We start from the raw sequence: 22757 nt of genomic DNA, 5'->3' as shown, positions 1-22757 counted from the left end.
GATTAATAACTTTGGTACAAATATTGGACTTTTACTAACACTGATTGTTTATCCTAAAGTTTACCAAATCTCGTTTGTAAAAGTCCGAACTACAAAAATCATTCGGGGTTTGACCAAACGATGTTGTGTATCCTAGATTTTACCAGTATTCGTACTTTTACTGTAACATATATATAGATAAAATAGTGGCGGTCCATGACGACGGCCTGTGACGGGGGCTCGTGAAGGCCGACTGTGATGCCGACCGCCGATTTTTTTTGTACCCCCAGTAAAGAAGTTTCACTTCAAAAATTTCTTTTAGACGTCCTAAAATTACATTTCGTCAAGATTGCTGTTATACTAAAAAAAACGTTTCATTTATTTGTTGTAGGTAATTAAAAAATATATTGTTGTTAGTGACTTTAATATTTCTGCCGTTATATTTGGTACAGTTTAAATTATTTATTAAATAAATTATATCTTACAAATAGATCAATGATGGACAAAATGGATAATTTTTTCAATCAACCGTTAAAAATAAATCATGGAGTATTTCAATTAACAGTACTTGAACCAATATTTTTTTTTTATTAATTTACAAATAAATTACTCAATTAAAATGTCGTCGCTTAAAAAATTCGAATTGAAGATGCTGTAATAATTCTGTGTCAAGAAAAAAAAATGAAAATCTGTTGTATAAATAAAAGAAATTTAATTTTAAATACAGTATAATCATGGTTTAAATTAATCAAATAAATTTATAAATAAAATAATTAAATTCATTTTAAATTTGCTTGGTTGTTATAGTACACAATAAATGTGTAAAGATGTTAATAATTTTGAACCATTATATAACAAAGATGTATTACTAGTGTATATATAAAAATAATAAAAACATACCGACATGGCAACAAGTGACCATGTAACCATACACATAAAACTTGGTATAAAAAGAACACTGATGTTGCCTTGTCACATGGTTAAAGTAGTTTTAGTATAACAATTAATTTGTGGAAACAATATAATACATATTAACCTTAATAATTTTAGTTCATATTGTCATTTTAAGCACTTAATAAAAAAATAAAATTGATTTTCTTAGATATGTAATTGTTTAACAAATATAAATAGTTTATTTTGAAAATTGTTTATTTTCACACCAATATTATTATAATTATGTTAAATTCACTTTTTTATTAAACCAGTAAGTGATATTCTCTAATAATCTTATTGTAAGTATGTTGTTTTAATTTCCTTCTAATTTAAAAACTTCTCATCACTTATACATGCTTTGCTTAAAAGAGGTAAGCAAACTTGTATTGTGTTTATTATTTAATAAATTTTACCGATTATTTGTTTGAAAAATAAATGATATATATTATATATACGAAAAAAAAATACTTACTATAAGCTTGTTATATACATACTATTATTTTCAATTTATTTAGGTTAATCTACAGGACTTGCGTGCAATATAGACAAAATTTATGAAGTAAAATCGATTTGTATGGTTTATGAATAATCTCAGAGTGGAATTTTATTACAAAAATGAAAGAGAATATTTATTAAAGTTTTAAATAACTGTTTATTTTAATATTATATTTTGTTTTGTTTTCAGAATTCAGAAATTTTTTAATATATTTAAATTTAACCAAAAATCTTATACTCGAGTATAACACTTATACTTGAGTATAGGGTCTATAAATTTAAGTAATTTAACATATCCTTTATAAAAACCGACCAATAACGAAAACGTACACTCAAACCTATTATATTACTATAAGTATAGTGTATACAGCAGTGTGATATAATGCATTATCAAAATATATGTGTTTACATGATGTGATTTGCATTTACGAATACGCACAGTACAAAAGTTACTCCCACTAATTTATAAGATACGTATATGAATTTCACTTGAGTATGAGAGGTTTAATACTATACTACTTTTCATTTCAGTTCAATATTAAACTTACCAGTCTATACAACTTAGAAGTACGCACATGCAGCACAACCTAAATATAAACAATATGAACACGAGTATAGCTGAAACATTTATGGATGGGACAGTTTTTGTAACTGGAAGTACAGGGTTTCTGGGAAAAGTACTTATTGAAAAACTACTCAGATCATGTTAATTGAAAAAAATTGCATTACTTGTGAGAAGTAAGAAGGGAGTCGATTCAGCTCAAAGGGTTGCAGAAATATACAATCAATCTGTAAGTTTATTTTTTCTTCGTTATACCTATATTATGTGCGATATTTATAATTTAATATAAAAATTATTTTATTTGAGTGCGCATAAATCACAAAGAAAATAATACGCCTAGTTAAAGGCAGTACTAATCCCCCAAAAAGAGAAGTTATTTAATGATTGGTTTTGATACTAAAATAAAATATATTCATATTATTTCATTTTATTTTTATTAAATATATAAACCCTTTTGAACATAATACATACAATATTATAGTTAAAATTTAATTTCAAATGTTACCTATGATATCTAGTAAATATCTATTTTTGATGTATGCGTAAGACAATAGAATAGGCCGTAATACAAATGAAACTTTCTCATTGCATGGAAATTTTTAATTAATTAATAATATTATGATTATTTATTAATATGTATGTTTAATACTGATTCCGTTTTGATATTAGCTTCTGAACGAAGTGAAGAATGTATATTTTTTTTACAATGATGTATGTTTTTATTTATTTTTATTTTTTATTTTGTGTCATCACGTTTTGAAGTAGAAATTATGACTCAAATAATTTGACTTCAGCCACTCTTTGAGAAGAAAAATTCATCTAGTTGGTACTTTGGAGGGTAAAAAGTAAAAAAATTCAGTAGTTTTCAAGAGCGTCAGGAAAAACCCTAAACAATAACGGAAAAACGGAAATTCTTATGCATAACCTGTTTTCCACAAAATCGTTTTTTTTTTTTTTGCTGTAACTCAAAAACGAATCATTGTAAATATCTGAAATTTTCACCAAATTATTATAATAGCATTTCCTGTTTACGATTAAATTTTCAAAATATTTTGCTTTTTTTTAAGCTATTTATAGATGTTAGGAATTTTCAATTTTTCTATTTTTTTTTTTTTTTTTTGAAATGCCTATAAAAAAAATTTAATGTGATAAGGGTATAATTCTTATTCACTAAATCAGAAAAAGTGTATTCAATTTCCAGAGATTCTTGTTGAATTTTTCCTATTAAAATATTTTTGTCAAAAAATGTTGGTTTAGATGAAGCAAATTATATTAAATGTCGTCGAAAATTAATGAAAAAAATCAAAAAATATTAAAATATGTACAAACTATATACTTATTTACCAAATATGTAAGAATATGTAAAATAAATTTGGGTTTATTTCAATTAGAATGATCAAAACCATATACATTTTTTATCAGATTTAAAATATCTCAATCCAATTATAATATGTATTTACATTAGGTAGGTTATCATTATGGTCAAGTACAACAATGTAGACTCTATCTTCGTACATTTTTTTTCGGAATTTGACAGACTTTATGTGGTGACCAAAGCTTAGAAAAAAAAGTGTTCTTTTAAAAAAACTGTATCAGTTACTTCTGTATTTTAGCCCTTTTTATTGTATAATATTAATTTAGTTACCGTAATTCTAATTAAATTATCAAATTTGATTTTTAAAAAATCGGTAATCGACAAGAATAGTAATTACTTATATTTTTTTTTGGCTATATCCTGGTAATGCATAGGTATATACGAAATTTACCCATAACTCTCGTAATATATGTCTCACTACATTTTTTGATATTCTGTTTTCTTCATAGTTGTTTTTAAATTTTTAAAAGGACGTCATTTCTTAAACCAAACGTAAAAAACGGTCGAGAGAATACGCCACTCAGTATTTACATGATCCTTTTACTGACTGTACCTACTACTCACAATTTGCGGCTGGCCGACAAATATTTATTCGGGAGGGTTATCTGATAATACATGAATGTTCGTCTATGAACTGTGACGTATCGTGTAATCAATATGTAATAAATAATACACGTAGAAACGACAAAAAAATAAAATTTTTAATATTTACCTATAACGTATAATGTACTACCTATTACAAAAATCTATTATATAACATAGCTTAATTTATATATTTATTGTATACCTTATAATTTACTGCTTTTACAAATAGTATATTATAATGACTAAAGTAAAACATAATTGAATAGTAAATTAATATGAATTTTCCGTGTTTCAATTTTTACGTAATAAATTCAACTGTTAACATTTTAATATTAACAATAGGATAATACTAAAAATGTTCCTATACAGTGATGTATTTAGAGAGAGGTATCAATTAATTTATCCACAGTTCCACGTGTCCATTGTCTTTTTTTTTTTTTTGCTCAAAAAAAGGACAATTTTGTGGACCCTATTTTTAAAGCAGTCTCGAAATTTGATAGACTTCACGTGACTTAGAAGTAAGTTAAAAAGATCCCTTTTGAACAATATTTATCGGGTATTTCAAAATGTTGGTCTTCGTGATACCACATTAATTTATTTACCGTAATTTTAAATTATGTACCTAATACATTTTTTAAAGATCGAAAATCAATAAGATTAATATTTGTTACATAATAATAGTATTGTCTATAGATGTGTTGTTTATATAATAATATGTATTAAATTTATTTTGTGCAAACATTGCATTTGAAAATCTCATTGAGTCTATAAAAGCTTTACACAAATACTATTTTTAAATTACAACAAACTATCTAAAGTCGTTATTCTTCATTTAAATATCTAACTTCATCCAAATTTAAACTTCTAAGATTATCAGAAAAAGTTGTTGATTCTTTCATGTTAGGATCTCAATTTATTATTGTTTGATATAGTTGGCTATGTATTTAGAGAGGCTAGGTGATACCATTATTTGTATAAGTAGCTACAATAGATACATATAGTAGTCAGTAGTCATAATTATAAATTCAATTTCATGTAAGTACTTCAATCACATTATTTAAGTTGAATTTACATTATTACATAAAACATTTGATAATACGAGTATATATATTTCATATTAAAAAGTTCTATGTAATTTAATAATCGAGTGATTAACTTTTTATTTTTAATATACCGTCAAAACAGAATAAGTATGTTTTTTTAAGTATTTGTTAGTATTGCATTTTTAATTTGATACATTGCATTAAGGTGACTACAATATTATTTGATAAATTTAGCCAAAAGACCTGGGACATGCATTCATGATCAATGTGTTTAAAAATAAATTAATTATCAACATAAACAGTTCGTATAGATATTTCTTTATTTAAAAAAATTATATTTATTAAATTTATTTTTTATTTTTAACATCGATATTAATGTGTCTTTGTAATATAGTATATAGTAAAAGTTTTAAACATTTCGTTACATAATAAAACGAAAAAACAAAAATTGAAGGTCAAAAACATGTCCAATGATATTATAATGTTATAACCGGTAACAGACAATGCTTTATAATAGTTAAATAAACAATGATCTATAAACATTGATTAGTGTTAGCTACGGGATTAATGTTGTTACACAAGGAAAACCAATGCTCTATTATGCTGGCTTAATAAATAATTGGATGATTTTTTTTTTCAAAGTATACAAAATTATTATATAACTAAAGTCATTGCGAATAAAAGTTAACCTTTTAGCGTTTAAATTTTATGCATTTTGCATATATTATACATTTCACTTAATTGTAAACTAATAAATTAAACAAACGAAATGCATTTTTTTGCACTGAACTGTATTTCTCGAGAAATGAGGATTCTCATTTTTTTTATAACATTGATAAACCTAGCTGTGTAATGTTTATAACAATATCTTTACGACTAAAACATGGAATTTTTTATAAAATGCATGTTTTTTTTCAAATTATATTATACACGCAGTAAATTAATTAGTATAACCAGTTTAAAAGATTGAAAATTTGATGTAACTTTTTAAATAAAATCACTATAAAGCTAAATACATATTTATAAGCATTTGAAATGTAATTTTTGACTTGACTCGACAAAATCACGAACAATTTCCTTAAGTTTCTAATTAACAATTTATAAAATATTCGATTTGTATACCTAAAACTTGCAATTTTATACAAGGCTACTTATAAGTAGTTTATACAGCAACCAAAAAAAAAAAATCCAATAATATGGAAGTACAATTTGTTTTTATAAACACTTATTATTGATATTCAAATTTGGACCATATTACATATGTAAATATGTAAATACCAACCATTTTTCCAGCCTTTTTCGACGAATCGAATTTTCAACACTCTAATACTGACTAGTTTGACTGTTGGTCACTCCACTATAATTCGTCTTCAGTAGTAAACTGTTTTGTAAGTAATAATAAACTTTTATATATCAACTATTATTAAATCAATCTTCAATTATTTTTATTATTAAAATCTCAAATACCTTAATGCTTCCAAGCTCCGGTTAATTCAGATTCAAAAGAAACTAACTTCTTCACTGAATCTTTTATATTTAACGGGTTACCCTCGACCACGTTACAAAGTTATAACCATTAACTTAAGAATTATATTAATTTTATAAAGATTAAACAAATTAATAAATTTACATTTACATTATTTATTAAAGTTTGCACTTACTACACGTAATATTAAAATGTTTAATGATCGTTGATTGAATATAGTCGATGTATCGATAATATTGACAGAATATAATAATTATTCTTTATGAAGATTATTATTTACTTGAATTTAAAAAATTTTAGATAACTATTTTGCTATTTTAATAATTTATTTATTTAATAGTAACGCGATAGGTTTGGGCGTATGTATAATTTTCATCAAAAACAACCAACAATATATATATATGTAATTTGCAGTATTTGTACTACTTATAAAACTAATTAAAAGGCATTGTGTAATCTGTGCCATCTTATACCTACAATAATTGTAATTTTTACCATTTTAAAATAAGTAAAAAAACGTACTTTATGTATATTAAATAAGTATTATTTTGGTAAATAATAAGACATACAAAAATCAGTAATATTATACCCTAATAAATTATTAAATAAAACTTATAATACTTAGCTTATTCACCTATTTTTATATTTGTAACTTAAAACAAAACTTAGCTTTTGTCAGCTAGTAATTTATTGGCTAAGTTAGTAAATTTACCCAAAGGTTTAGATTAAATTAATTTTTATTCAACAACAATTTCATATTATATTATAAAGGTTTTAGATAGTTAGTTATTCTGATGCCATTACATTTTTGTAAACTAAAATTCTGATTTTCACCATTCTTTAACATAATTTTCTAACATATGAAGTTACATTTATTGTTGTTATTCATCTATAATTATAATATGTTTTTATGTTTGTTTTCAAGCTGTTTGATCGTCTTCGAATAGAAAAGCCTGACTTTGTGATCAAGATAAAAATATTTGAAGGAGATTTGGGACAACTCTCACTAGGTTTATCGTCAGATGATCGTGAGTGGTTGATCAAAAATGTGAATTTCGTTTTTCACTGAACTGCAACAGTCAAATTCAATGAAACTCTTCAGATAGCAACAGAAATAAACATACAGGGAACAAACAGTATTTTAGACTTTGCAACGATGATAAGAAATCTTAAGGTAAATAATATACCGTATTTTATAACGGTCAATGATAGTTCTAGTTTATTAAGACAAAATAATTATATGATCATCATTATAATAATATGTAGGTAGTAGGTACTTCTATTGTGTTTATAAATGGAAGTATGACGTAATACAATCAATTGATATGTATTTTTTGTATTACTCGTATTATTTAATGGCTTCAAAATCTGTGGTTTTTAACCCGATTTTAGATTAAATACAGATTATAAGTAAAATAAAATAATATTATTTATGGTTTTTGACTTAGTCAAAATTACGGAAAAATAAATATGTGTGATGTGTATATTGCTTCCACGTTCTGTTCATTAAATTAATGTGGTAGCGAGGATAGGTTAATAAAATGTTTTCGTTGTTTGGTAAACATAAGGAATTTTATTTATTTAGTCATAATGTGATTGATTTTAAGATTCCTTTGGTCGAGGCCGGTTCTTTGGTGATGAGGAGAGAGGCACCCGGAAATTGGGCCACAATAAACTTCTTTTTCAAAAAGGTACAAAATGGTAATTGGGTTACTAAAATGTTAAGCATCGCCCATTTGTGCAAAAAAAAATTAATTCGTTTTGGATACAGCCCATTGGTGCCAAAATAAAAAAGGTATGTTTTTTTCCGGCAACCTATTTGCGCCAAATTTCCTTGGTATAATTTTAATAAAGTAATATATTTTTTTCTCAAATAATAATAATAATAATAATCAACACAATTTTATTAAAATCATAGTCAATATTGTACGAATTTCTAAAAAATAATTATCAATACTATACATTTTTTTTGTATATTATAGGTAATAATAGTGAATAGTACGAATTTTTTTTTAATAATCAAACAAATTTTTCATAATAAAATATAAATCAATAGATCATACATATTATCATCTTAACCTTTATTGCACGTAACTAAATTTTTAATTTTTCGTTTTTAAAATTTATTCTCAATTGCTTTTAAAGTTTTTTTTTAATCTTGTTTTAACTTGTGCAATTACGCTACGATCGTTATTTTGACGAACAACGATACCTATATCCGATAACGGAATACTTACCCTAACCTAACCTAACCTGTTGTACAATACAACATAATAAAACTGATACAAAACTTGTTTTCAATCTTTTTGCACAAACAAAATAATACACAAAGCTTTAAAATCTATAGACTCATAATAATACCTTTATTATATACGTTACAGACACGACGCCTTTTAAATATTTTAATTAACCAAGTCGAAATGTTTATGTAGGTAAATTTGGCACGAATGGAGTGTTGGAAAAAACATACCTTTTTTATTTTGAAATTAAAAAATACGAAGCAGGGGAAAATCCATACTCAAATTTGTTAAATCTGTATCACGTTAAAAAAAAAAAGTTATAATAATTACCTATTTGACGTACGTAATTTTATATCGTATATTACTACATTATATTTTTAAATAATTTTTAAAAAAAATGAGTAATTATTTGACTAATTTCACGTTGTTTAATTATTAAAAAGTCTAAGTTAAAATTATATAAATACTTAAAATCAATTAAAATGTTATAACTTTGTATTGAAAATGTGTTATTATTGTGGTTTTCTGATTAGTATTATGTAATCAGTACTTTATTTCACTTATTCTATAATAAGGCAGTGCTGATCCGACCCAGCCGGTTACCTGGCTATTGCCGGGGGCCCAGAATCAAATGAGTTTATGTATAGGTATACCTATTTAAATCATTCACGAGTAAGGTATTTCAAATTATATTTTAACAAACGATAATGACCGGTTTACGTAACAACACATTGCGTGCATAACATATTAGTATTGAATTAAATTCTTAAACTTGTGTTTATTTTTTCGAACAGTCAATAATATTTGGATTTTTGCTTAACATGTTTATTTGTCGAAGACGATTTTTTATCATTCAATTTATAAGTTAAGTTAAAATTCTTAATATTTTATAAAGGGTAATTCAGCAAATAACTTTATTTTTGTTATAAATAATATTATTTTTATTTCATGAGTGAAAATTGTAAAATAAAGTATGTATACCAGGGACGGCAAAATAATCGATCGCGGGCAATTATAAAGTCGATTATGTTAAAATTTATTTTTAGCGCAACGCACACGAAAATTAATCGAAGTTGTAGTGAACAAATTGTCAATAAGTCTTATATATTATAAAAATTTTCCATCGAAGTCGATCCTCAAAGGTGAAGTGTATTTTTAGTAGATCGTAACCAAAAAAAGTTTGGCCACCTCTGATGTATACCATATAGGCCAGGAGTGTCCAACCTTTTGTGAAGACTAGGCCATATCATGCGAGTAGAAGTTATTGTTGTGAGCCACATACATTTTAACAATAATACATACAAATTTAATATATAATTAATAAATTGATGGTTTTGAAATTTAAGTGAGGGCTGCATTAATATCTACCGTGGGACACGGGTCAGAACACTATAAACATAATATATAATATGATGCATACATACCATGTAAATATTGTTGATTTTAATTCTAATGATTCTAGTTATTATATATAGCTAGGCGAATTATATGAAATAATTTTAAAAATAATAATTCATTTTTAATTTAAAATAAAATAATTTTATTGCAACGCGTCATGGGGCCAGGACTTCATAAGCAATCACACCGATGCTTTCAGTGGTGTATATAAAGGGGACGTTTGGGGGTTATGACCCTCTCTTGAGCCGTATCATATATTACATTATTATTACATATATACGATTTACATTATACAATGTATAATATATATTATTATAATATTACATATTCAAAACACTCACAATAAAAAGAGTTTAATTGTAAGAAAGTCTGAAAAAAGTTTTTCTACATTAAAACGAATAAAAACATATCTTAGAAATTCTATTGGTCAGTTAAGACTTAATGTATTAGCATCTTTAAATATTCATCGTGAAGTCTCGAAGTAACAGTAGAAGAACTGAAGAAGTAATACAAAAATTGTCGTTCAATCAAAAACGACGAATGTATTTTATTTTATAATCTATTTTTTTTTTTTATTGTTACCTATTGACCATACTATACCAATATACTGTTTACATATTAATTAATTAAAGTAAAAGTTATAGTTTTTACGTATTATATTATATAATATTTAATTATAATTAACATCCCCTTTAAGAAAATTCTAGCTGCGCCACTGGATGCTTCCATTGCGTTGTGTTTGACAAAATTCAGTGTTTCTGAAGATGTGGTGGTTTGGCGTGTTTTCGTGGAATGAAATTAGATTAGGCACATCGATTGGTACTAAGGCTTAATGCGAACTCGAAGCACATAATGATATGATACAGCACAATCCACTGCGGTTCGGCTTGCTGTAGTAGTGCCGTATCTCAGCTATTGGTGGATAGTGCACAATTAAGTGACAGCCACGACAATATAGCGTGATAGGCTGACAGGGAACATTACATTTTTTCTAAAATTCTATATGCAAACTGCAGCAACAAAAAAAAATTAACATTTTACTATTTGCGACAAACCGATACGATACATTATACAAACTGCGGCAAATTTTTTTATTTATAAATAATATATATATATAGGTACTATGTGCATACCGATACTATAAAACATATTAGGTATATGTATACATACATCATATAATATACCTATAATCTATATATTATTATGTACATATATCTTTTAATTATTTATGTAATGTTAAACGATTTTAAATTTAAATTTAAGAATGAATTAAAAATAATAAGTAAGTATAATAATAATAATAAGTGGTTATTAAACACTGGAATGCTCAAGTAAAACATGCATTATTGACTATATTATATAGTATATATAGTATTATATATAAATTGCCGCAGCTTATATAATATATCTTATCGGTTTTGTCGCGAATTGCACGATTTTTTTTATTAGCCGCAATTTACATATCGACTTTTGGAAAAGATGTAATTTTGCCGCAGTTTTCCCCGCTTATTCTCTCCGTGATAGCCGATCTTCGCCGTCTTGTCGTTGTGCCGTTCGCCACCACCACATCAGTATATTCATAAATTAAATATTAAACGTGTAGTATTCAATCTCTGGTATAGCCAAGCGTATATTATAATTATTTTTCCATGCGATATTCTATTGTGTATGCTTGGACCGGTTACCAGTTTACCACTTACCACGACCCTCATTTACTGGGTTTGTATAGATTTGGTCTAAACCGATAAAATACTAATGTCGCGTTGAACGTTATTGAGTTATTAAACTGTTGGTTATTAGCTAATTAAATTAATGGTTCAATTTCGACTTATTACATTTTAGTCAATCATTAAACTTGTTGTAACTTTGTGCTTTTGCTGAGGTATTTAAATTAAAACAGCTGAAGAGTTGTCATCACTTTTTTTGTGATAAGCTCAAATTTCAATGTAAACCTTGGTATAGGGCTTAAATCAAATACATTTTTATTTAACTATTGTCTATTTGTGCAACCCAAACAGCTCAACAAAAGTACCATAGGAGTCATAGGACCTTTCATTAAATAAGCTTAAAGAATGATTTTGTACAACCTAGGATAACTATATACGTATTATTATTACTATTTATTGCGCATCACAAAGCCGGTCACATCTGTCGGATTTTTCCTTTCTGCGTATTTTAACATGGGACAGAACCCAATCAACATGATTAAATAACACCTAATTAATATTTATTGTTGCAGGGTTTTGTACACGTATCGACCGCTTCTTCACATTGCCCGAGAAATGTAATTAAGGAAGAATTCTATCCTGCTCCGATTACGGCCAAGGAGCTAAAAGATATGTCCATTGACGATAAGTCACGTGCAAAGTAAATTTTTAATTATAAATAGGTCATCATATTTTAGTTTTTGATTTATTTTTCATTTGTAAATAATATAGCATTTTAGAAAATTGGCCCAATACATACACATTTACTAAACCTATCACGGAAAATATGATTTTGAGCAATGATTATCAATTGCCGATTTCAATATTTCGCCCGTCGATTAGTAAGTGCATTCGACAAGTAGTATGATATTAGATTTTTATCAAAGTGTGGGGTTGTTGAAATACTATTTTTTCTTTTAAATTTATCGATAGTTTTTATGCTAGTAAACCAGATCATTATAAAATCGATATATATTTATCGCTCCGTTCATAATACAAAATTATAAGATTTATTAAAATTATAACACCTATTATTATTAATAATTGTTTGGTATCTATGGTTACCAAAAACTAAAAAGTTAAACCGTTTCACGCAGAATCGTGACGATTGGTATTGTAGCAGGGAAAATGTCCGGAATTCATATGTTGTGGAACTAAATAATTTGCTCAAGTTCAATTAAATTAAATTTGAATTGGTTGTTTATTTTAATTTAACACATTGAGTATATAAAATAGTACGGCGGTGTGAGAATTTAAAGTGCTGTGGTTGTGTTTAGATCTGAAAATGCTGCACTGCGGACTCCCTTGTATATATATATATATTTATATATACTAGCTGTCCCGTGCACTTCGTTGCCCGTACAAAATGCATCCGTGTTATGTTTGGTTGCCTTATGCTAACATTGAACGTGAGGGTAAATACAATTATTGGTTTTTTGATTCAATGTATAGATGATATTTTCGATGTATCAACTTTATATCAAATACGCACTTAAAAATGTCTGTTTTTTTTTTTTATTGATATTTTTAGTATCCTAGCAACCATTTGGAAAAAAAAATAACAAACAATTATTAAACAATTAAAAATACTTAAAATTTTGTAAAGAAGATCCTTAAGCAATGTAGGGGCGCGCTAATAATTAACTTTATCGGGCTGATTTGTGAATTTAAATCATCCAGGGCGTCACCCAAACGCATACAAAAAATTTCATTCAAATCGGTCCAGCCGTTTAAGAGGAGTTCAGTGAGACAGTGACATACACACGTACAGTAGAATTATATATATAAGATATATATAAGTGTCCACTTTTTTCTTTACCATGACCAGAGGTCCCATGATTTAGGTAACGCCATTGTAATTGTTTTTGTATTTAATTGTGGTTTTCGTATTTATATGTTATAAACCAAATGTGAGTGATGTAATGTTTGGTATATTTTGTAAGTTATTTTGGAATTACAATATTTCTATGATACAACTTTTAACAAATTATTTTGCCGCTTAATGTGATCATTTTAATTCTATTAACCGGTCGATTTCGTAAAACATTTTTTTTTTTTTTTATAAGTTTATATTTATATGTATGTTTAAAATTAGATTAAAATAAAATAGATTAAAAATAAATCTATTTTTGATTGTACTTGAGAATCTACTAATTTCATTTTCATATTAGCCTGAAATTAAAATTTAAAAATAAATAAATAATAATGTAAATGTACATATTTTACCTGTAATATGATACTTATAGTACGATACTTGTAGATACACTATTCGTACAGCGCTATTACGTGTCAATACGCTGTAGTGATATTCTAATAGTAATCCATAATACTTCCAATTAAGTTATTGAGAGAATTGAGAGCCTGTAAGAGTGGGTGTATTATATAATTTAATATTCTTATTTAGCATATTCACTACAGTGATTGTCTAACAAAGACGACGTACACACGGCACATGTTATTATACAAACAGCTAGTGCGTTTATTTACCTGCCCACTTTTTTATTATTTCTATATCCGTACTACAGTTTTAAAAAATATTACCATCGTTATTACATATAATCATATAAAAAAGCCGAATGCCACTCATTCATTGGTCAAAAACGACAATGTCATGTATGGCTTGAAATCTGAAATAGTGGTCCCTATGATGCTCTAGACGTGGAATAAGATGGAATTTAAAAAAAATTAGAATTTTACCATAAATTCGTATTTTGCGTTATTGGCCTGTGTGTCATCGACTACCTATGACTCGTAGTTCTACTGATCTTTCAGTTATTTATTGACACCGCCGCGTACTTATTATTTACTGTTATTAACAACAACGAATACGCGATTCGTTACAATTAATAGTTAATCGAAAACAAAAATCATATGAAACCCATATCACAGCACATACATGCGGTATCTTCACCTAACTTTGTATTGATTACAATGATTTTTAAACGTACATATGGAGTTTATTGACGTCCATGGTTTCATTATTGTACCTCACCATGTTGTACACGCGGGGTGAGACGGATCATGCTTTTTCTAGTCAATTTTCTACCTCACGTACAGCACTGTCTCGCTACGTCTCAGGTATGGTTTGAACTGTATAGCATGGCCATAATTTACTACTGCATTTTATTCGTACATTTAAATAGTGAAGTTTAAACAATTTTAAATCCACGGATAATTATTGCTAGTTAATAAAATATTTCCAACTACCAGCACGATAGTGAGTATCCGTGTGTTTAAAACTGGTTTAACGTCACCGTGTACGCGTAGTGATTATGTTATATAATAATATAATATAATACATTAACTTCTCGTTGTTGAACTTTGTCTACACAATAACGTATGTAAATAACATTCTATTCTAATGAACTGTAAGAATTATTTTAAGCATGAAAATACATGAAAATTGAAGGGGTAAATGATTTCGTTGTTTTTGGATGACAAGTAAATAATATTTAATATACTTATTTAATTTATGCTAAATGATTTGTTTCTAGTTTGGAGGGTAAATAATGAATTCAGTTACGATGCGACGAAGTTATTCAACGGCTTAAATAAACCATGACAAATAAATAATAATTATTTAAAAAAAAACTGTATGTTACAGTTGGATGCGTCAAGTTAGAACCTAATCCCGGTTGGTTAGATAATATTAATGGACCATCTGGTATAGTCACCGGAGTCATAGTTGGATTTTTAAGAACGATACAGCTTGACAAGAATAAAATCGCTGATATTATTCCAGTTGATTATACAGTTAACGCATTGATCAGTGTTATGTGGGACACAGTTAACAGGTATGTTCTTATCTCCCCCGTACAATTTAAACTAAAGCATTAAAATTTGTTATAATTTTTAGACATAAACATTCAAATCAAATGAAAAAGATACCAAAAATTTATAATTACATTTCCAGTACTGAAAGCCTATTGATATGGGACAAATTTATAAAAGAAGCACACGAACGTTATTTTGAAGTGCCTCCGTTGCGAGCGATGTGATACATATTTTATATTTTCTATACCAATTTATTAATTGGCACAGTTCTGGGATTTTGGCTACATAAGATTCCGGGTGCATTTATGGATTTGATACTAATTTCAAGTGGTAAATCTCCCAAATAAGTTTTTAAAAAAGAATATTATAATATATTGTATAAAACAAAACAGTTACGATTTAAAAAAAAAAAAAAAAACATTAACTTTATTTACATTTCCGTTTTACTTTATTTTATTTTTTGTGTTTTTTGGTTATTGTACGGGTCATGTGTTTATTGTAATTGCTGTTACAGATTGTATATATTATACTAAATATTTGAAAAATAAGAAAATAAGTAGATACCGCTCTACTGTACAAAAGGTGTCGTTTGAGTCACTATAACGGTTTTGTTAAATTTGAACATAATGATATAATATCAATGAAAACAGTCTGTTAGCTCATAGCACTGAGTATATTTTGTAATATGTTTTTATGGAATAGCTATTAAATTTATTTCTTTTATTATTAATACTATGATAGATTGATTAATTTTTTTGCCAAAAATATTGTATTTATTAAATTATTAGTATTTGATTGTTACAATAATGTTTGTATATTTTATTTTTTACCATATAATATGATTCAAAATGTAATAATAAGTAAATACCATAAAGCAGTAATAATAGATTTATAGGCTATATAGATAATATATCAAAATGTCATTGAGTGTAGTAAAATTCGTAATAATATAATATAGGTACGCAACAATTTTAAGTTACCACGAATAATGTTTTTAAACTATAACAAAATAATTAACAACGATGATTTCTGTCGTTTAAATAAGTAATATCGACCAAATTTGAACTTAAAATGTCCCGTGAACTACTTATGAGGAATCTAGTTATCCATTTCCAAAACTTAGATATAAAACGAAACATTTTTATGACCAACTATAAAATAGTTTGCAATTTTTTGTAATTTTGACAAACTTGTACTGTGAATTTTTAATTTTGATCCATTTGAAATACAAACTAGAACAAATTTTCTATCAAAATTCACTCTTCAAAAAATCATCGATCGCTTATCAGTGTACACATATACACAAAAAAAAAATCATCACATCATTCTAAAATCAATACTTTCATTATTCCGTTCATAATCAATATTAGTCCAACTTTCGTGTACTTATTGTATAATATGTATTTATTTGTTTTATTTTTCTTCTTTTTCCTCTGTTTAAATATTTTATATTCCGAATCCTGATCTATGTTATAGAATTTTTCGTAAAACTAAAATAACTTTACTCTTAATTATTACTTATTTGTGGTATTAATATTTTAAATAAATTAATAAAGATATTAATGCAATTTATAATAATTACTAAATTACTTTTTGATTTCAGTATTTTTTAATTAACTAACATATTTTTACAAACTTAAAACATTTTTTTATACTTATTTAGAATGTTGAAAATGTATGCAAAAATAGAAAATATGTTGGATATGCCTAAAGAATTTACTACAAGACAATGGTCATTTGACAACAAAAATACCAGACAACTTTGGTCATCACTTAGTAAAGAAGATCGTAATATGTTTTGGTTTAGCTTGGAAAAATTCGATTGGAAAGCCTATATAAAAATTTATTATTTTGGGATTAGGAAACATATACTTCACGAAGACCTGACTAATACAGAGAAGGCTGTATCGAAAAATCAAAAGTAAAGCATTGAGTTTTTTTTTCATTTAATTAATTAAGAATTGGGTTTATTATTATTTTTTTAAGATTAAAACAACATTTTAATTTAAAATAGAAATGTATGTATTTTATTTATATCACATTTTTAAGTTCAATTAGCAAAAATAAATTGTTGAAGAAAAATTGAGTTTGAATAAGATTTAAGAACGAGAAAATTGAAATTTGAATCTTACTTAATTAAATTTAATGATACTTTATTTTTTATATATTATTTATCATTTTTATTTTTTTTTTTAGATTATTCTGGTTGCATCATTTGTGCATTGTTCTTATTATTTATCTCGTACTACAATTATTGTATTAAATGTTTATAATGTAATGCATAACTACCTATACGCATTTAAATCATGAATCAATAATGCTTCTGCAGATTTATTATCATAAAACCAAACAGCTGATATTCGAAAATGGAAATTAATAACTGCTTACTACATCTTAATTGTATTTAGTTATATTTATTTCAACCATACGTCCATAAATATACATATATATTAATAAATAAATTTAATATATACAGGCCTCCCCATGGTTTTTATAATAACGTATTACATTTTCTATATCTTTTACCGCTTGATGAACGTCGAATACTTCTACTTTCCAAATTTCTTAATAAATTATTATTAGGCCTTATTGATTGTCCGGAATTGTTATCATTGATTAATTCAAAAATAAATAACCTTAATACCAGAGATCCTAAACCATTTTACCCTCAATTTTTAAATAAAAATTATATTTTAAATTCTCCTGCTAGTTTACTCATGGTAGCTGGTAACACTTACCCCTTTGATTTTATATAACTTACTTCTATTATCTTTATTATATACCTTATCGTACTTTATGGTTTTCTTATTATATTCATTTAAATACTATTAGTTATATATATAATTTTTGTTATAATGTTTTTTTCTTGTTTACTAATTTGTTAATATCTTATGTGCACATATTCGAAATTGTAATAGGACTTAAGTCCGTATATTTATATATATCATCAACTTAAGTATTTAAGTTATAATTTTATTTTATTTTATTATATTTCATTTATATAGAATGTATACATCATACGAACTTGTTCTTATTGTCAAAGAAAATACATTTTTTTTTCCTGATTCATCTGTTTACCTAAATTTATTATTAGAATAAGACATTTTTCGTTGGGTAGTTATAAGATTCGTTAGCAACGTACATTTTATATTTTTTTATGTTTTAGATTAAGTTATTTATGCAAAAATTCACTAATCAAATTTTAGTATCTAGGTTATCTGATCGAAATATTTAATTCACATAGATCGTAGTCATACAGTATCGGAGCATTATATGAAAGCTGAGTACCATGGACATGGACCAAAATTCAAACCTATAATTTTCATCCTTGCTCGTTTTAGAAAATAAACCGTATTCATGAGCATACAGAAATATATACAATTTATTTATTATTATTATACTTTCAAGTAAAAAAAAACAATTGATATATTGTATAAACGTAATATGCTATTCGATATTTTCCACTTCAACGAAAATGTATGGAACATCACCTACATGCTATAGGTAGCATTCGTGTTGCTACAGGTGTCAAGTTTTGCAATTAAGAAACAATATTTAGTGATACCAAAAATCGGTTGAAGTCAGAATAGTCGAATCCAAAATCGTATAATATACGAGTATATGTTAAAATAAATATAGATAATACATATACATTATAAAATAGATAATTATCGATTTTAAATAAATAATTTTAATTAAACGTAGTAAGAAACCAAGAATCAAGATAAATACCTAAACAAAGTACATTGTTATATCATATCAAGCATTAAATTATGCAATTTAAAATATAAATGTAATATCTTATTCATTGACAAGGATAAACCATTGTAATGAAATTAAAACACAGATGATCGTATACGCGAAAATCGTTTGTTTGCACATGTGTAGTTTTCGATGTCGTGCGTCGGCCTCTTTCGAGTTGTACACTCGTACTTGCCACTTGGGCGTAACCACAATAATTCCACGCGTACGTTATATTTCTCGGGTTCGCCGATGTCTACGTGCTGCGGTCATCTTTTCGTATTCGGCGGACCGGCCATACATTTGCATACGAGCTTATGATCGCCGTCGTTGTCACTGTCGCTGTGTATTAGCTGTTGCGTAATATTATATTCACTGACGGTGCCTGCCATCTTGAATATAATATAGAGGATGTATGTCGTTGTACAATAATATTCAAGTAGTTGGTCATCGTGATCGAGTACAACCATTAGTCGAAACGATCCTTTTGAAAACACTTTATCGGATATTTTAGAATTCCAGCCTTCGTCGTGATAGCATAATTCTAATTTATTTACCGTAATTCTAAATTATATACCTAATAAATTTTGTTTAAAGATCGTAAATTCACAAGAATAATAATTGTCTATGTTCTATACTAATGGTATAATAATATGTATTAAATTTTTTTTTGCGAAGACATTGCCATTGAGTCTATAAAAGCTTTACACAAATACTATTTTTAAATTACAACAAAATATCTAAATTCGTCATTTTTAATTTAAATATCTAACTTTATCCAAATTTAAACTTAAAATGATTTTAGAAAAATTTGTTAGCTCTTTCGTGTAGGATCTTAATTATTGTTTGATGTAGTTTGTGACGTATTTAGAGGGACTATGGGATACTAGACACCAGTAAGTTTATAAATAGTTACAATAGATTCCTAGTCATTATTATAAATTAAATTTTATGAACTACAATCACATTGTTTAAGTTGAATTTACATTATCATATTATGAAATATTTGATAATATATATATTTCATACTAAAAATTTGTGTACATTTTAATAATCGAGTAAATTTACCATCAAAATACTATAATACGATGTACAAACATCAACACATATATAGCATTTTTATTATTTTTTTAAGAAAGCCTGTATGCATTTTAATATATTAATTTCACCACTTGAATATTGTAATATATTTTGGTTGTTTATTTACCATAAAAAGAGCATGTTTTCCATTATAATTATGTTTACGTTGTGGCCTTTTCGATTTAATACATTGCACGAAGACAACTACAATATTATTCGATCAAATTAAGAAATAGACTTGAGACATATATTACACGGTTAATGTGTTAAAAAATAAATTAATTATAAAAATAAAAAGTTCGTAATAACTATATGAATATTAATGTGTCTTAATAATATAATAGTTTATAATTTAAGTTTTTAACGTTTTGTTATAACATAATAAAACGTCAAAAATTATTTAAAGTCAAATAATATAATATATAATGCTATATTTAATTATATTATAATGCTATAATCGGTAATAGTCAATGATATACCTATTATAGTAGTAGTATATAATAGTATAAACTAAAACTATAAAAAAGCTATTGATATTAACTACGGAATTAATGCTGATACACAAAGAATAGCAATTCCTTAGGCTGGCTTAATAAATAATTGTATGTTTTTTTTTACTATTTACTACAGAATGATTACATAACTATAGTCAATTCGAATTAAGGTTAACCTCGTGGCGTTCACGTATTATACGCATATATTATAATAACATGCTAGACAAACGGAAGGAATTTTAGTATTGACTGAAAAAATAGTAAAATATTATAATATGAATATTTTTCATATTTTGAACGTTATTTCATATTATTCTTAATTGTTATTTAATCACTATTATAATTGAAAATGTATAGATATGATATAAACTTTGGTTTAACGATTTAATAGAAAATATAGTGTTTATTTTTTTTTAAATTGTTACCTATTATGTCATATTATATTGTGTTTGGTTCATAGACCCATCAAGGTTTTATCATTTTTTTATACCTACACTACAAGAATAATTTTAAAATGATCAAAATTCAATTAAACTCGATACATTTTTTATTTTTTGTGTATACAAAGTGTATTAACCTAGGTACATGTATAACAACGAATAATGTATCTATACAAAGAAAACAATCAACAAAATACAAAACTCTAATAAACTTCGATATTAATATGTCATAGGTCCCTAACAGCGTAAATTGTAATGTACATTTTTAATATCTTGTGCAATAAAATGTTAGAAAAATAATTTAAAGTATAAAGTAAAGCTGTACAACCGTACAAGTAATATTATTATATTTAATATCATATTTATTAAAGTGCTATAACCGGTAATGGATAATACCTCCAACTACTATAAACAAGTTGTTTACTCTTATTTCATATAGGTATACTTAAACTGTTAAAATAATTTATTGTTGCCGATGTTGGCAATAGGAGGATTATTGGAGGATACATAACTGGATAAGTTTTTCCACACGGAATACGAAACGATTACATAACTATATAATCTAAGTCAATGCGAATAAAGATTGACCGTACAGCGTCACGTATTCTACGTGCATATTAAACGTTACACCCAAAAATAATTAAGTAATAATTGATATACGGAAGAATTGTTTTCAGTGAACTGTTAAAAACGGTAATTTTTACGCAAATTTAATTTTTTGGGGTTTAACTGGAGAACGAATAACTGTATATACTTGACATTCTCACCAAATATATTATTTTATTATTTTCTGCTACTTACGACGAATTAAATAAATATTTCGACTGTTTTTGAACTTATAGACGTGAAAAATTGTCGATTAAAAATTATTCACTTGTGTAGAAATAAAGAAATATATAAAGCTATATATAAAGCTCATCATAATAGTTGTAAATTTCTCAGTTAAAAAATATCAAAACTCTATAGTCACAATATTTTTATAAGTGGTTAAAGTTGAAATGTTGATAAAATCCGTCAAAATTATTTAACTTTTATGAAAATTAATACAAAATTGATGGGTATATTATATTATTATAAATTATTCTACACTCAATGACATTTTTGATATACTATCTATATAGACTATGAATCTATTTTTACCGTTTTATGGTATTTACAGGAAGATTATTATTACATTTTGAGTTATATAAGTTGGTATAATATCAATTAATATGATATAAATATATTATTGTAATATTATTGTAACAATCAAATACTAATAATTCAATAAATTAAAATATTTAATTTATAAGTTAAAATTTAAGAAACCCGTAATATTGACTCAAATAATGACGTCGTATGTACAGTAGAGCAGTATACTCACTTGCTTTTTTTTTTAAGTTTTATTAGAAAATATACAAGCCGTAATAATAATTATAATAACCAT

General features: G+C 26.0%; 1 pseudogene; it reads left to right on the top strand.

Annotated features, from left to right (window-relative positions):
* The first annotated feature begins 2009 nt into the window (after window positions 1-2009).
* Window positions 2010-17999, top strand: LOC113548818 (annotated as a pseudogene).
* Window positions 18000-22757: the final 4758 nt, after the last annotated feature.

The sequence above is a fragment of the Rhopalosiphum maidis genome, chromosome 4, assembly GCF_003676215.2.
Source record: "Rhopalosiphum maidis isolate BTI-1 chromosome 4, ASM367621v3, whole genome shotgun sequence".
Classification (NCBI taxonomy): domain Eukaryota; kingdom Metazoa; phylum Arthropoda; class Insecta; order Hemiptera; family Aphididae; genus Rhopalosiphum; species Rhopalosiphum maidis.
The sequence above is the reverse complement of the archived record's forward strand: the minus strand, read 5'-3'. Positions and strand labels throughout refer to the sequence as shown.